The 16688-nt window shown below is 38.7% G+C and overlaps 1 long non-coding RNA gene across 14 annotated transcripts in view; it reads right to left on the reverse strand.

Annotated features, from left to right (window-relative positions):
* Positions 1-16688, reverse strand: part of LOC104861479 — a 427158-nt gene that overhangs the window by 101288 nt on the left and 309182 nt on the right. For all 14 annotated transcript variants that reach the window (XR_004516504.1, XR_004516503.1, XR_004516502.1 and 11 more), the window contains one exon: positions 13865-14081. This is a non-coding gene — a long non-coding RNA (uncharacterized LOC104861479). The remainder of the gene's footprint in view (positions 1-13864; positions 14082-16688) is intronic.

A 16688-nucleotide genomic window follows, 5' to 3' on the forward strand; every position in this document is an offset into this window, starting at 1 on the left:
AAAAAAAAAAAAAAAAAAAAAAACTCTAACTGAATTAAATTTGCTTGGATGCCTCTGATTGCTTATACTACATGAGTCTTACCAGGTGGTGCTACAAGTGACAATTCCACGTTACCCAAGAAAATGTCATCACCGTGGCCTTTGACCATTAGCAAAGTATTTAAAGTTTAATTATTTAGAATCTTAAGGTAATGTTCTTCAATTAAATAGAAAAAGCTATTTTTATCTTAAATATTTATCTCTTAAATATAAAACTTAATTATGTTAAAAAAGTAAATACTGCAGCAAAACCTGCATCTACCGATGCTCAACAACAACTAAGAACCTGCTCTTTTCCATTTATATCTGAGGTTGTAACCCTGGAAACTCCATTCAAAGAGCTTTAGTCTAAATGGCAAATAACATGCATTTACATTTTTAGGATTAGTTCACTCAAGAAATAAAACTTTTCATTGGCGAGAAACTGGCCAACAGATTGCCTGATTCTAAGTAGTGCAATATTTTTTCTTGAGTTTTTTTAAGCCAAAATATACTGACAGCCATATTTCAAAACTGAAGACAAATTTTAGGATAGAAACTTACAGTAAGCAAAGCCAACTATTGTTCTGTGAAATTGTCAAATTCTGTGTATTTCTGCAGAGTGTTTCAAAACAGAAGCAACACTAGGACAAGTTTACTCAGTTAAGACTTGTATTGATACCAAGGTAAGAATCCAAAGTCTCATTCCGTCACACCACAACATAATAGCTTTTAAACAAATCACTGAAGTTAGCATTCAGAAAAAAAGTTCAAATGTCCTCTGTACCTCTAAGTACTAACTTCAAAAAAGCCAAACTTACATTTCCTACAATCTATGAACGAGTATCTTCTTAAGATATTTTATTTTGATTAGTACACGTGAGCAGTACACATTTACATTCCTTGTACAGAGCTGTACGTGCACTAACACACCTAGATTCCTTTCCTCATCCCCTTCCTTTCTTTCACCCATGCCTCTACCTCTTGATCCCCTGCCCATTTGAGAAAGATGTATTTCCCTAGTTCCCATAATTTATATTTCATTTTGCTCTTCGTTTATATGTGGGGTTTCACAAATATTTTAATTTATTAATCAAATAACAAAATGAATGCTACTGCTCATCCAACCAACACTATTTACAAATGGTCTCTGATGTAAGATAATTGCATTTCACGAGGGTGTAAAAGCATTGTACATTTAGTAAAAACCATACTGCTAACTTTACATTTTCAGTTTTTCTATCCTAGAACTATTCAGTGTGATTCTCTTGAGATGCCGGGCAGTGCCAGCAAGCCACTGCTCCAAGCCAGCCACTGATCATGACGGTAAATCACAGTTACTTGGTATATTCTACTGTTAAGTTATGATGTTAGGAAAGTTAGGTGTCTTAAGTGCATTTTGCCATATTGTATTTCCAATTTACGATGGGCTTATTAGGATTTAATCCTGAGTTTATGAAGATACAATCCCATAGTAAATTGTGGAGCATCCATATAATATATTTCCAATCATATTCCAGGAAATAATCCCATGTGATCATAATACTGAATAGATGAATATAAGATATGTAGAAAATATTCAACACAAGTTAGACTTGAAATATTCATATATCCATTAGTAAGACTTATATATTCATATATCCAGAGTAAGACTGAAGAAATTGGATAAAAGGGAAAGGAAACAGAAAAGAAAAAAGAAATAATGCTCTATGACTCATACACAAGTATATTATGATTTATACACAAATGTCAATGAATGATAAAAGGCAGCATACTACAATTTAAAAATATAAGCAAAAAGAATGAAATGCTACTTTCCACACATTAGTTATTCAGAGTTTTTTATTACACTATCTATTGCTAGATACATAGGATCTTGTGATAGACGACAGGTAGTGGAAGGGACCACAAAAGGAATGTTGGCTTATTTACCAACAGCAATAGTTTGTGTTCAACTGTTTGAATTCCCATATCTCTCAATATAATGGCTTGGATATAGTTTGCCTCCCAAGGATTCATGTGCTGGAAACATGGTCTTTAGTTCAACACTGACATGGCAGAACATTTAGAAGGTGGGGCATGGCTGAAGGTAATTAGATCATGAATGATTTGTGCTGACTTCAGAGACTGGGTTGGGTCTTGGAGGAGTAACAGAGTTCTCCAGAGACAGGCTCGTTATAAAGCAAGGCCACTCATGCATTTGATCTCTTCTGCATGTGGCTGTTGCCCTTTCCACTTCTCCATCATGTTGTGACACAGCCAAGATGGGCCCTGCCATTATACCAATGCCAAGCTATTTAAATCTTCTACCCACCATAAAAAATAGGCCAAATTGGGCCAGGGTTTAGCTCAGCGGTTCCAGTGCCTGCCTTGCAAGCACAAGGACCTGAGTTCGATCCCCAGTACCAACAACAACAAAAAAAAAAGGCCAAATAAACCTCTCTACTTATAAAGAACCTAGCCTCAGGTAACTTGCTATAGCAGCAAAAAAATTTACTAATCTACTCATTAAGTAAAAATCTAAAATACATAAATAGATAATATATAAAAGAGTAAAACTTAGTTAAAAACAACTATAAAAAAGCCTTTGCCTTAAGAAGCCATGCTGCAGGGCTGGGGACTTAGCTCAGCGGTTCGGTGGCCTGCCTTGCAAGCGCAAGGACCCGAGTTCAATCCCCAGTACCAAAAAAAAAAACAAAACAACAAGAAGCCATGCTGCAGGGCTGGGGACTTAGCTCAGCGGTTCGGTGGCCTGCCTTGCAAGCGCAAGGACCCGAGTTCAATCCCCAGTACCAAAAAAAAAACAAAACAACAAGAAGCCATGCTGCTTATTTGGTATATTTTATTATACAAAGTATTTGATTTTGTCCTTTCTTTCAACTAGACCATAAGTTCCTTGAGAGCAGCAGAGTGTGCCCTTAATCTCTCTGTATATTGTCACTGTTCATCACTCTTTGTTGGTAAGGAAAGTTGAATCAGAGTTGGTCCTATGTGGTCAGATTATAAGACCAGAGGGTAATTCTAGATGCTGCTTCAAATATCCACAGGGAATTCTGACTTTATAATATAGATCTTTATAAATGGATTCCTGGTCAAATGTTAAAGTACTAGTGTTGATATCATTGGTGTTATGTACTGCAACACACATGCCAGAGGAGAAAGTACGTAAGCATGAGCTCTTACAAAGTAAAATTTTGACTGCTAAAAAGCATTAACGAAAGGATTAAAAGAGAGTTAAAAATCTCCCGTAATATGAGGACAAAAATAAAAACATGAAAAATATGAAGGAAAGATAAGAGATGTAGAGAATTAAGTGAAGGAATCCAATGTGTCACTGGTTGGGTGTCTGTCAAGAAAGAAGAGAGAACCCTAAGAAACTAGATCAAAACAATAAAACAAAATGTCCCTGGAGCCAAAAGGAGAGATGCTTACAGATTACTCCAAGTCCATTGGGGATTAATAAAACCCAAACATTTTAATGAAATTTGAGAACCCCAGATTAAAAGAGATTCCAAAATTTAATGAGTGAAAACAACATTGAACCTACACAGATAATTTGATTTTTTCTAAGAGCCTTCTATTTCTTCTCCCAGCAAGAAAAAAAAAAAAAAGATCAAAAACTTCAGGGTTAATAAATTGTACAGGGTTGGAGGTCAAATCTGAAGCAAACTGAATGTTGTATGGTTTCAATCAATGATAAAATTAAATAAGGAGTGTTCACTGGACTCTTTTCTTTTGACCTCTTTCATAGACACAGAGGTCAGGAAATTAGAAAACAAAGTAATCAGAGCATCTTAATTGGCCCACAGTATTTGCTTAGATATAACATAAACCCTGGTTACTAGCTTTCAGTTTTAGTATGGACCTGAACGTGTAACATGGGGAAATTTCATAATAATTCACAGAAGAATTAAAAAAACCTTAGCAGTAAGAAAGAACACATACAGTTACATATGCTGGAAAGCACAAGTGTAGAGAGAACTAGAATAAAATAAAAGGAGCCAAATCTTCATCCCACAAAACAGATTTTTTAAATATGTGTAAATTTATCTAAGGAAATGAGTAGAATTTTTTAAAAGTGATACAAACATAAAAATTTGTACTGAGGAAAATTATAGAGCATGGAGACATTTGTATAGACAATTGTGTTTGATTCTTTTTCTGTTTAACATTTCATTCAGTGTCACTAGACTAGTAACTGACCATTAAAAACCAGGAAAAATTCTCATGTGGTGTATTGGTCAAGTTTATACAAGGCATTTCTAGATACACACATGGAATGCCGCTGGGGAACACATTGTACAAGACAGAAAATTTGCCATTTAATTTACAGCCCAGATAAGATAATTTCTATCTCAACAGTGTATCCCGCAAGTCACTTCTGATGCTCATGAAAACGCTTTTTGGCATAAGGTCTTCTGTAGAGCGTCTCTGCACTCCACATGTACTTTCTCATCTCCAATTAAGAGGAAACTGCTTGATGCTGGCTTTGCCAGAGGGGCCTCCTCAAAATGCCAGCTTTGGTGAAAAGGACCAGCTCTCAAATACTCATCTGGTAAATAAGAGCTGGTAACACTACTCCTCTCCAAACTCCTCTCATCTTCAGTTGAGAATGTTCTTTCTGTGTTTTCATCTTCTCGGTCCTTTAAAGGACTTTTCTTCCAAAGATTCAAGTCATTTTATACCTATCATTTTAATCATGCTTGTGAGAAGCAATCATTTTCCAACTCCATGAAAAGTGAAAAGGTGGACACCATTAATCTGGTTTTAAAAATGGACAGGTCCATATACAGGTTAAATAGTGACACCTTCACAATAAGCTGGGGTGCAAATTCCTGTTTTCTGACTTCCTAGCCTCTTTGTGAGGAACAATGAAGTCATCTCATGGTATTTTAATGATATTAGTGTAGGATCTCACAAATTCAGACAGAACAGATACATAGCCCAGAGGACATGGTTATAATGGATTTCCAGTTCTTAGCTGGCTTCAATAACCTATGTGAAAAAGGTGATGAAGAACTTCAGCTCCAAATGTAAATACAGTATAATATATCTCAGCAGGATTGGAAAATCGTTCTGTGCAAATGTATTTCTTTTTTTTTTTCATAAACTTCCTAAGCATTTCATAAACTTGTATTAGCAGTGGGGGAAAATATACTTAAAACAAAATTAAAGAGATGAGGGGAAAAGTACAATCTTAGTAAAGACAGCACAAATAATAAAAATAACTATTCAAACTTTAGAATTTACTGAATGTTTGCCTTTCTAAGGATGCCGAGGGTTACAAAAACTTCTTTCAAGGGAAAACAACAGAACCCAAATAAATACCAAGTTTTTCCTCTGGGGAAAAAGTTTATTATAAACAGAACTGTAGGGAAGAGAAGAGTAAGAGGACTGAGCTAAGTGCCTGTGACAATAATCTGATGCTCTCACACAAAGGATGGCATGAGGTCACCTTCAGAGTGGTCTCTCTCATGTCCCTGTCTCTCCAGGAGCCAGGAGGGCCCTGGAGTGGGAGGTCCTCCTTGCCTGATGAGCCATGCTGTCCAAGGAGAAATAAAGCCTGGGAACTGTCCCCCAGAGCAGGAGGCTTTGGTGACACTTCGACCAACAAGCAGACAGAAACAGCCGCAGTCTGACAGAGGCCAGCAGAAGCCAAGGCTAAAAGTGGACTCATTTCTGAGTTTCAAATATTCAAAGGAACAAAGCCATATGCGGATCATTTTATTATTCAACTAAAGTCTTCAGTGGCTCTAAATTAAAAAGGAATATTGTCAGTGACATCCTTGGACCCTATTTTCTCCTCCTTCTCCAAAACTCCCCTTCTCTTTCTTTTAAATTTTATATGTTTTATGATTTAATGGTGGAAATTCCCTAAATATAAATTAAGCATTACGTCCATCCAAGAAATTCTTCCTGGCACTCAACCAGTAGTTTGGTATTAAAATCCCTCCCATGACTCTTGGGAAAGTAAGTTCATGAGTAAGTGAGTGTGCACATGGATGGACCCTACCCTTGTTTTTTCCTTGTTTAGAATTATTACCCACTATGTAAAGATGTTGGTTGGCAATGCGATATCCAGTGTCAGCAGAGATGTAATCTCCCTGAAGAAATTTAAAACTCTACAGAAATATGTGCCACATGTACAAGATGTGATCAAAATATACAGTGAATGCTTCAGTTTAAAATATATATATATACATTACAGTACGAGACACACTGTCATCAATCTCCCTCTGAATTCTCCCTTTCACTTTGAACACCCTTGTCCCACCGTCTCTGCCTCTTTCCAAAGCAGGTGTGGAAGTCCTCCTCTACTGAGGGACTTTCCAAGGTACGATCAAAACTATGGTGAATGCTACTGCTGAATGCCATTCAACAAAAATGCAAGAACACGGAAACATGATAGTGCACCCTGATATACGCTGTCTATCAGATGTGGAACCACGAGACTTCTGGTTCTTCTTCGAAGTCAAAATGCCCATGAAAGGTAAACGTTGTGAATAGACTCCAGACATCAGGGCAGAAATGATGTGTAACTAAAGACACCAGCAAAAGAAGACCTCTAGATCTGTTCCAGAAAGTGGTAAGAATTAAGTGTTTGAAATCAGAGGGAGTTTTCTGAAGCGGAATTAATGTGCTTTTCACTGTAATACTTTTTTAAAAAACTTAAACACTCACCATATTTTTATCACATCTCATATAAGAAGTGAGACTCAATATTTATGTAGCCTTAATTGTCATGTGTCCAGATTTTCCACTACTGCCAGCATCAGAACTGAGGACAGTGACTCTTCCAGGTTCATGTGAGAGGTGACAGCAGACTTGCTCACATGTCATGGGCCAAAGCCAGGCACATAGTCATACTTTAACTCAACTGTAACAATGTCCGTAAGGAAGGCCCCCAATAACCTTGTGGGCACCCTTAGTGGCCACAGCGGTATTAGGAAAGTTTGAAAGAACAAAAGATCTCCAAGAGCACATGAGGACTACTTGACTCCCAGGATACAGAGGCCCCATTTTACTGCTACTTATATTTCCAGCCCCCACCGCACGGCACTTGCAATCTGACAAAAGAATTAGAAAAACAGTTGGGGAATGCATCTGTGATACTTCTTACTTCGTAGGACTTTGAGGTTAACATAGCAAGTTAAGCAGGAAGTTTCCTTCTGCTGTTAAAAGGAAGAAATGAATAAATAACATCATCTATCAGGCCTATAACATCTCAGTATCTTTAAAGGCATCCCTGATTCTTCAAAGGATAGTAGAGGGGTTCTCAATCTCTAGTACGCTGGTTAAAACACAAATTCATAAAGATGCGGTATATGGAAAGAATCTTCTTGCTAGCCGCTTAAAGACAACCAAGAGAATATTTCATTACTCACCTACCCCTTAATACAAATGCAAATGTTCTTCCCTGTAAGCACTCACAGGAAGAGCACCATTTAAAAAGGAATAAGTCCCTTCACTTAGTACATACAGAATAGGAAAAGAATGTCTGTGTAAATCTTGCTTTCCCAAGAAACAGTCCAAAAACTGTGTTATCTTAGAGAGAAGCTGAAGGTCAAATGGGAAAGGAGGCAGAAGAGGAACCTTATTTTCTCTAGCTCAGAAATACTTTCCTAGCATTCCTTCTCTGGTACATTAACCCTGCCCTACACCCTGAACTCTTAAATGGGGGGGAGTGGAGGAAATTTATTGGAAGGAGACTTGGGAGGCTTTTAGTAATGTTAGAATACTGCTTACTGTTTACTAGATACATGGAGAGACTTAAATAAAAAAATTCATGCCAACAGTATTTGTACAAGAGACCAGCTGTTCTTATTTATTTCAACAGACATGGTTAGAGAGGACTCTGAGCTCTATTAGCCAAGCTCAGTGAACTACTCTGGCAACAACTGCACAGGGACAAAGCATTTCGGGTCCCAGAACACAACCTTCATTTTAGAACACAATTCAGAACTCTGAATTCTGCCTGAAACCCATTAGATTTTGTAGAAAAAAAAAATAGATCACCCTAAAACAGATTCTACTCCTAAATCCCTTTCCTGTTCCTTTCATGCCCCAAGACAAGCTGAAATCCACCAGCCCACATTGCTAATCTCAGTGACTGACTCCATCTTGTTTCACGAGATGGAAGATGGTTTCCAGTCTAACAGAGCCTTTCAGAGTGAACTCAGAGCCTCCACCTTAGAATGCTACTGTTCAGTACCAGGAATCAAACTCAGGACCTTGTGCTTGCCAGGCAGGAGTAGCCCTACTGAGCTAAATCCCCAGCCCCTTGCTTTATTTTGTTTGTTTGTTTTTCTTTTTGAGACAGGGTCTCACTATATAGTTGAGACTGACCTGGAACTCACTATGTAGCCCAGGCTCCTCTCGAACTCACAGCGATCCTCTTGCCTCAGCCTCCCCAGTACTAGGCATGCGCCACCACGCCCAGCTCTGTTTTAGTTTTTAATCAATACAGATGAGTGACTGCTGAGCTATGAGGAAGCATGGTCAAAAAAAAAGGCTTTTATGTATGGAGAGTGAGTAGCACAAGAGAAACAACCACAGCAGTGGTTGCTAATGAGTGTTTCCTAACCACTGGGTTCTGGTTCTGGGCCAACAGCTTTCATATCTCATTTAAATTTTAAAACAATTCCATCCAAAGAGATGATTAACTTCCTTCCAAAGATCTACAGTATGGAGGGGGAAGTCCTAGCCCACAGTACCTTAGCCCGGTGATCATTGTCAATGGCAATTGACCTTTCCCCACTGACATCATGTATTGGGAACAGTGCTTTACTTCTGGTGTCTTCTTCTCAAACATTCATAATCTTGCCTAATGATGAGAAAAGTGTCAGACAAATCCCAAGTGAGGAATATTCTACAAAATAACTAACCCATATTTCTCTAAACTGTCAAGGTCATCAAAATGGCTGAGAAATCCTTACAGATTAATCTAAAGGATATGACTGGTAAATGGAACGTGGCCCTCAGGATGAGTTGTTCATACAAGAGAAAAAAGACATTAGGGATAAATGAGTGAAATTAAACTAGAGAGTTTGGTTGGTATGTAACTATCGATGTTAGTCCCTTTATTCTGACAAGTATATGCAGTGAGGAAAATAGTAACAATAGGGTAAGAAGAACAGGGGCATATGAGTCCACTGTTTCTGATCTCTGCGACTTTTGTGTAAATCTAAAACTATTCTAAAATTCAAAATTTAATTCTGGCTCAACAGAATAAGAACCCAGTGGTTAGGAAAAACTCATTAGTATCCACTGTTCTGGTTGTTTCTCTTGTGCTACTCCCTCTCCACACATAAAAGCCAGTTTTCTTGACCATTGCTTCCTCATAGTTCAATAGTGACTCATCTGTATTGATTAAAAAATAAAATAAAAAGTAGAGACAGCTCTGCGAGGTTGATGCTCTTATCTCCCATTGCCCGATGAAAAATTGTAGGTCAAATGTTACAGTTTAGATCTGTGATGTCTCTCAAAAGCTCCTGGGTTTAAAGCCTGGTCCCCAGTGCAGTGTTCAGAGCTGGAGCCTTTGAGGAGGAAAGGGAAGAAGAGGGCTCTGATCTTATCAGTGAATTAATCCATTCATGGATTCACAGCTGAATGGGCTGTTGGTTGAAGCACCTGGGCTGTTGGGAGTGCATAATAGGAGCACATCTTGGAAGGGTGTATTTTGTTCAAGGCCACTTTTCTTCTGGGCTCTCCCTCCCCTCTGTCTCCAGCCATGAGGAAAACAGCTGTGCTGCAGCACATGCCCCCAAGCATTTCTTGTCTTGCCATAGGCCCAAAGCAATGGACCAAGTGACCAGGGCCTGAAACTTCTGCAACACTGAGTCAAAATAAATCTTTCTCACCCTGAAGTTGATTTGTCACTGCGAATGAAAGCTGATTGACACAACATCTCAAAATTATAAACTTTTTATAGCAAAAGAACATAGATAAAAGCCCACTTCACATTTAAACAACCAAAGGAACAGGGAAGCAAGGTTAGCCCTTCCATCAGTCTTTAATGAAAACTATTTTATGCCAGCTGCATTAAGCTCAAGAAATTTATTTCTTTTAAATTTCTCATAATGAAGCACTTTTATTTTCGCATGCACTTTTAAATACAGGACCACAACATTACTTTCTAAATATTTCATCTTTATTTCCATGGCAAATTTCAATGACTCAGTCCATGTCATGTGATGATCACATTTGAACAAAATTAGCTTTGGGATTTGCCAAAGTGCTGATACTTCAATGCTCCATAAAAGAAGAAAGGACCAGCCAATGGGCCTGAGACCTAACTCTTAGCCACACTCTCATTTGTGAAACTCACATTTTCTCTTCACAAACAGGATATTTTGGAGATGGTGAGCTCAGCCTGCTCTGTAATGGGACAAGTGGGTTACATGTTAGGAGCCCTGCAGAAGGAAATGACTATATCAACATAAGGAAAAGTTAACATACACTTTGGGTTTCTTCAGATCCTGAGACATACAAGATTAGCTGTGGCTGCTCCAAAAGTTGAACCAAACTAAATGCCCTCTGAAATATAAATGTGAACGGTATTATCTACTGAACCAGTATTTCCCACAGTGGGAAGCCAGCCTCTCTGGGAAAACTCCAATATCCTCTCAGGAAGGCTCAAGCAGTCCAAGACATATTCTTTTTTTTCCTCAGGACTTGCCAAAATCAGACAGTAGGATTCAACAAATATTTCTAAATACTGTACTTAATATATTGTTCCCTGTGAGAATATAAAGTGGAATTCATCCAGCAAGTAAGAAAACAGACTGCCTTCTGTGTGTGATTAGATTAGCCTGCCTAGAGACATGTTTTTCTCAATCTTGTTCTACTTACAAGTTTTTTTTTTTTCCATTCTTCTTCTGTTCCAATTTGAAGGGCAAGTGATTTCTTGAATTAGTTATTTTACCACCCTGGCCTTGTCTCAGAAAGAGCAAAGACTCTTTTCCTCCCCTTTTATACATCAAACTATCCCACGGCAATCACTTAATGGCACCATATCTTTCTTCACAGAAGGGAGGATGGACAGAAAAAGAGGGAAGTGAATATGAACAACTTTCCCACAAAATCACAGCAGAACAGCAGTGCAGTAACAGATGGGCTAGCTCTGCTAACTCACTGGACAACAGAAACAGAACCAAATCCAAAGTCTTATTTCTCCCTTGAACCAGTAGGAAAGAAGCAAGCCAGGTTCAGGAGCCATAATCATTTCCCCCCAAATACACATGCACATGGAAAGCAATGCGGCAAATTGGCACTAACCCAAAACAAATGCTTCCTTTCAAGGATCTTTGCTATTTTTACAACTGAACCCATGAAAAATCTCTTTATTTTGTAACTCTGAAACTTTGCAGGCTGGAATTTTTGCATTTCTAATCTTATACCAATAGGATAGGATAAAATGGAAGGTCACTTGGAGGATTCACTCCCCAGATCATCTTGGGGAGAAAGAGGCTAGACATCAGGAAAGCCTCCTTTCAATGGGTTCCTGGAATCTTAGAGGAGCACCTCAATGTGAGGCAATTATCTTCATATCAGCCTGAATCTTTCCTGCCCTGCAGTCAGATGTTTGCACCTTCAGCATTCTATTTATACCCTCCATTCTCAGCACTGCAGCATGGGTGCTGGATCCCTCCCTAATTTTCAGCCTTCAAATCCCACCTGCTTCCCTGAAGGACACCTGCTGAGCTTTAAACTGAGATTGGGTTTCAAAGCCAAAAGTCCACAGAAGAACGATGGGTCAAACTTCTCGGGACACTTGCACATAAGCATTTAACTGTCCTTTACAGTTCTCAATAGTCTTGTCAAGTCTTCCCAATGATTCACATATTTGCTGTTGGCTTTCTAGACAACACAAGTTGTCCAAACCTACACGATAAGAAAAGTTTAGCCATGTGAGACAGTACAGAACATATATAAAAGCATGAAGCCAATTGTCGGTGCTAAATCTTAGTTTGCATATGCCCATATTGGGGTATTTTCATATTAGCATCATTAGCTCTTGGCTAGTAAAGCTGCATAATACTGAATTAATTCAGCAATCTGCCACAAGAAAAGTACAAGGGCTGACAAAATTTCTGGTGTGTGTTTAAATAAAATTTACTGTACTAAAAGATATACTGCCACGAACTCCCCTCAAATCACTACCTTTGCTTCATACACACTAATCCCAGCATTGTTGCTGCTTTCTTTGTTTTGTACTGGGGATCGAACTCAGGACCTTGCACTTTCGAGGCAGGCTGCAGCACCACTCTTGCTGCTTTGTGAAGCAGTTCTGGAAGTTCTCTTTCATGAGTATCTCTACCAGTTGTGATCAAAATTATGGTGAATGGCTCTGTGCAGTGCCATCCAATGGAAAAGTGGGCTCATAAAAATATTAGGATGTGTCGTTATTAGCCTTATTCACTGGGTCTGGCACCATGGAACTTCTGGCTCTTGTTCCAAAGTCAAAATAACTTTGAAAGATAAACATTTTGAATCAATTCAGGACATCCAGGAAGCTACAACAGTGCACCTAAAGACAATCTCGAAAGAGGACTTCCAGAGCTGCCTCAGGAAGTGCCAAAAGGATGAGACAAGTGTGTTCAAAGAGTGGAGGGTTATTTGGAGGGGAATTAATGGCAATGTATCTTGTACTGTAACAAATTTGAAAAATTTAAACATTCACATATTTGGGGGGCACACCGCATACACCGCAACATGACATGTGCCTGGCACATATAGGCACACAAATATTTGCTGAATTCATCAACCCATCAGTTATCTTTGATATCTTCTACTAAGCTATATTTTCCAAAAAAAAAAAAAAAAATGTTCCTTCCCTTCCCAGTCTTCACAAGTATTTCTAGAGTAATACTTATAACTGTTTTTTTTGTTTGTTTTGGTTTTGGATTTTTTTTTAAATGCTTCCGGGGATTGAACTTGGGTTCTTATACTTGCGAGGCAGGTGGCTGCACCACTGAGCTAAATCTCCAGCCCATAAGTGTACTTTTAAATGCTATTTCCATGTTTAACTTTTTCTGTATTCAGTATGCAGATAATACATAAACATTAGAAAATTATTAAGAACAGAAACAAAATAAGGACAAATCACCTAGCCATCACAATAAGTACAATAACTTAAAGCAGTTGCCCAAACTAGGTACTCAAACCCAACAGCATGTGCTACTAGCTTTGGTGGACTAACAACTTTGTAAAAGTGACGATATATATCGAAGTCCTAGGTAATGTTTCCATCCTTTTTATTTACTAATGCAACCCAAAAGTCTTGTGAAAATTTCCTAAAGCTTCCTCCATTATAGACTGGCTCAACTTAGGATGAGATAGCAATTGTCACTAACAACATAAACTCATGATTTCATACTTAGAAGGTCTTGGATATTTGTGTGCTCATGAACACACATGCACACACCTCTAAGTACACGTGTATATGTATGCACACAGAATCCATGTGTCCATGTCCATCCTCATGTGTACATAAGCACACTCTAACTTTAGACCTTGCATTTTTCCCATTAGTCTTAGTAAATCAGCTAACACAAGTGCTTTCTTGTTTACTATCATAGAGGACTGGTCCATGAGACATCCTCACTACAACTGTCACAAAAAGAAGCCATATTTCTTTCAGATTCTTCTCCCCTGAACAAGGGAGTGAGGAATCCCTCCCCTGCTCACTCACTGCTCAGAGCTGCCTGATCCAAACTAAGGACGACAACTCAGAGTGGCTCTGCAAGAGTGTGCACAGTCCACCCTTCTGTCGTAACTGCCATCTGTGGGCGACACCGAGGTACACCAGGTCACATGCACCCGGCAGAGAACCTTGCTCACGCACCTGCTTCAACGGTGTGAGTGCAGCCCCTGGGTTCCCCTTGATTGATGTTGGTGTAACGGCTTCACACGCTCCGCGACGAAGGAAGTGGGCTCTGCTCAAAGCAGTTTGTGGTGCTCTCCACTTCCACTTGCTGTGACCCTAGGACAAGCACTTGCAGAGGTGGGCAGCACGCCTGCAGACTCTCCTCAGCCTCTCAAAGGACCCAGAAATGCTGCACCTTGAAATAAAGCAAAACAAAACAAGAGGCTTTAAAAACTAGGAAATAAGCAAGCAAAGGAAGCATCTGTCTTTCTCACTCTGAACAACACTTGTGAGTCCGTGACCAGGACCACCTTCCGCGAGTGGACCAGGGCTTCATTCCTTCCAGGCCTTCTTGGAGGGTTTCAATTTTTCTTGATGAAACAAATTTGTTCTTTGCATAAAATATGACCATATTCATAAAATCATTCTGATCTATAAAAAGAAAGGGAAAATGCCTATTTGAGCAGATCTCACAACTGCCAGCATAGTCTAAGGCATACCAAGAACAAGTTGCAGTAAAACATGCCTACATGTGTGACTTTTCATCTTCTGACTTCTGAAATTGCGCTTCTTATGGTAAAAAAAAAAAACTTCAGTCAGCAAAGGCAAAACCCCTAAGGGTCTGGGGAACCCCAGAATGAAACCCAGTCTGCCATACATTTTCCCAGATGAAGGATCTGAAAAGCTTCATTGGCTTTGACAACCTCAATTAAGGCTCTCCATTCTCTCTCCGCTGCTCCTATGAAATTTGGGGTAATAACACAATTTTTAGAGGAAAAATAGTAAAAATGGATTTAAATAAAGAAAATCACAGCAGAATATGCGTCTATATTCTACTAAGGTATAGGCAAAATAATTCACCAACTAGACGACCAAACATGTTTGGCATTTTTAACTAGTCCACACACTTTATTGGAGAATCTGGAAAAGTTCTCTCATAAACGTAATGCAGTGAAACCTTGGAACATGAGTAATTTGTTTTACACAGGGTCTGTAAGATGAGCAAACATTTCTAATAGATTTTATCTTTATAAACAGCAATGTCTTGCAAGAGGAGCAGTAGAATAGTGTATGACACTGAATGCCTCGTGACCGTGACTCAGCCAATGGTTCCTCTTCCCCTCTTCCTCTTCCCTCTCTCTTCCTCTCTCCCTCCTTCTTTCCCTCTCCCTCTCTGGGACTATGGCTGATCTATGGAAGAGATTTTATCTGCAGAGGTGGTGGAGAAAGAGGCTGAGGAATCTCTCACTTCAAGTGAGATTGGGACCTATATAAAATGTCAGAAAGTGCAACATTTTGGAGAAAGGTAGAGTATCATTTGAATAAGGCTGTAGCAATATGCAAACCAACCTGTAATGATAATGCAATGCCTCATTGTACGAAATCCTCAAAAGGAGGCAAAAACAAGTGTCATTGAGTAGGTTCCTTGTTAAAGTTGCGCAAAAGACAGATTCCATTGAGCTCATAGATAGCAGTCATTCTGATAGTGATAGTGAAAATCCTCCACACAATAACCCTCCTCTCTCTTGTCCCTCTCACTGCAGCCACGAAGGTTTTCAAAGGTAAATGCAGATTAACTGTTTATTGTTATTTATATTTCTATTTTCTTTATTATTTTATATTAGATAACAGTATTACAATCATTTTTATATGAATATTTTTGGGTTGTGGAACAAATCATCTGAGTTTCCATTTCTTACAGGGAAATTCACTTTGATATACAAGTACTTTGGATTACAAGCATATTTCGGGAACAAATTATGCTCACAAACCAAGGTTTTACTGTAATTGCATTCAGTTCCATGTGAAATTATTAGTTTTGTACAATTAAAATGCTGACAATTCCAAGGGGTCATCCTGAAGTCTTCTAGATGCAAACACGCCTCAGTACTTCCAGGGAGTAGGCCAGAAGGTTTAGAACTTACAGAGAATCTTTGTTTTCTTATGCAGCCCTGATTACCCATGTTCTTCTCTCTTTTATTATGCACCTCCTTTGGCTCAGGTGAGCAGTGTCAGGTGAAGCAGGAATGGGAAAATACCTTGAACACTCTCCTGTAACCAGATCCAGGGTAGTCTCAATTTATGAATGGGTGTAGCTCCATTCATAACATTTGAAAAACTCCATAAACATCTAACACTATGTTTTCTCTTCTCTGTCTTTCTTCCTAAGAAGGGTTTTCTACCCTCATGTTGAGATTTACTCACTTGAATTAGGTTTAAGGAAATATTTGAAAATAAAATTGCTTACCTATAAAATCTGGTTCAATTCTGGAACTCTATAACAGCCAATCACAGAACATGTTTCACCCTTTACATCTATTTTCTCGCACTGGTATCAGGGCTGCTGCAACATTTTTCTAGCTACTTTTCTTTCTTCCAAAAAGCATTTATCTAGACATACAGGAGTTTCCTAGTCATTTTCAGAAGCACAGGAAGAAAATACTACACTGTTGTCTATCTTTTCCCATTTTGCAACAGAGTATGCATTCAAGTGTAATAGCCACATCTAAAGAAAATGCATCTTTGCAGGAAGAAGAAAAATAGGCAGAAAACCGTGTGTTTCTAAACCATGTATATATTAACCAGGAAGTCCCTGCTCCCACCCAGGGTGTCATCTATGCGTGTGCTGGAAGATCAGACATTAGAGAGAAAAAAGGTGCCAACTGAATGTAATAATGTAGAAAAAAATCCTTTGAAATGCAAAAAACCTGCATGGAAAGATAGCTGATACACCCTCAAAGCAGCACTGTGAGCCTAACAAAAACTAAAATTAATTCCAAACTTCAAGAAAATATAATAATTT

The sequence above is a fragment of the Fukomys damarensis genome, unplaced genomic scaffold, assembly GCF_012274545.1.
Source record: "Fukomys damarensis isolate Sample0158 unplaced genomic scaffold, DMR_v1.0_HiC HiC_scaffold_10, whole genome shotgun sequence".
NCBI classification, from domain to species: domain Eukaryota; kingdom Metazoa; phylum Chordata; class Mammalia; order Rodentia; family Bathyergidae; genus Fukomys; species Fukomys damarensis.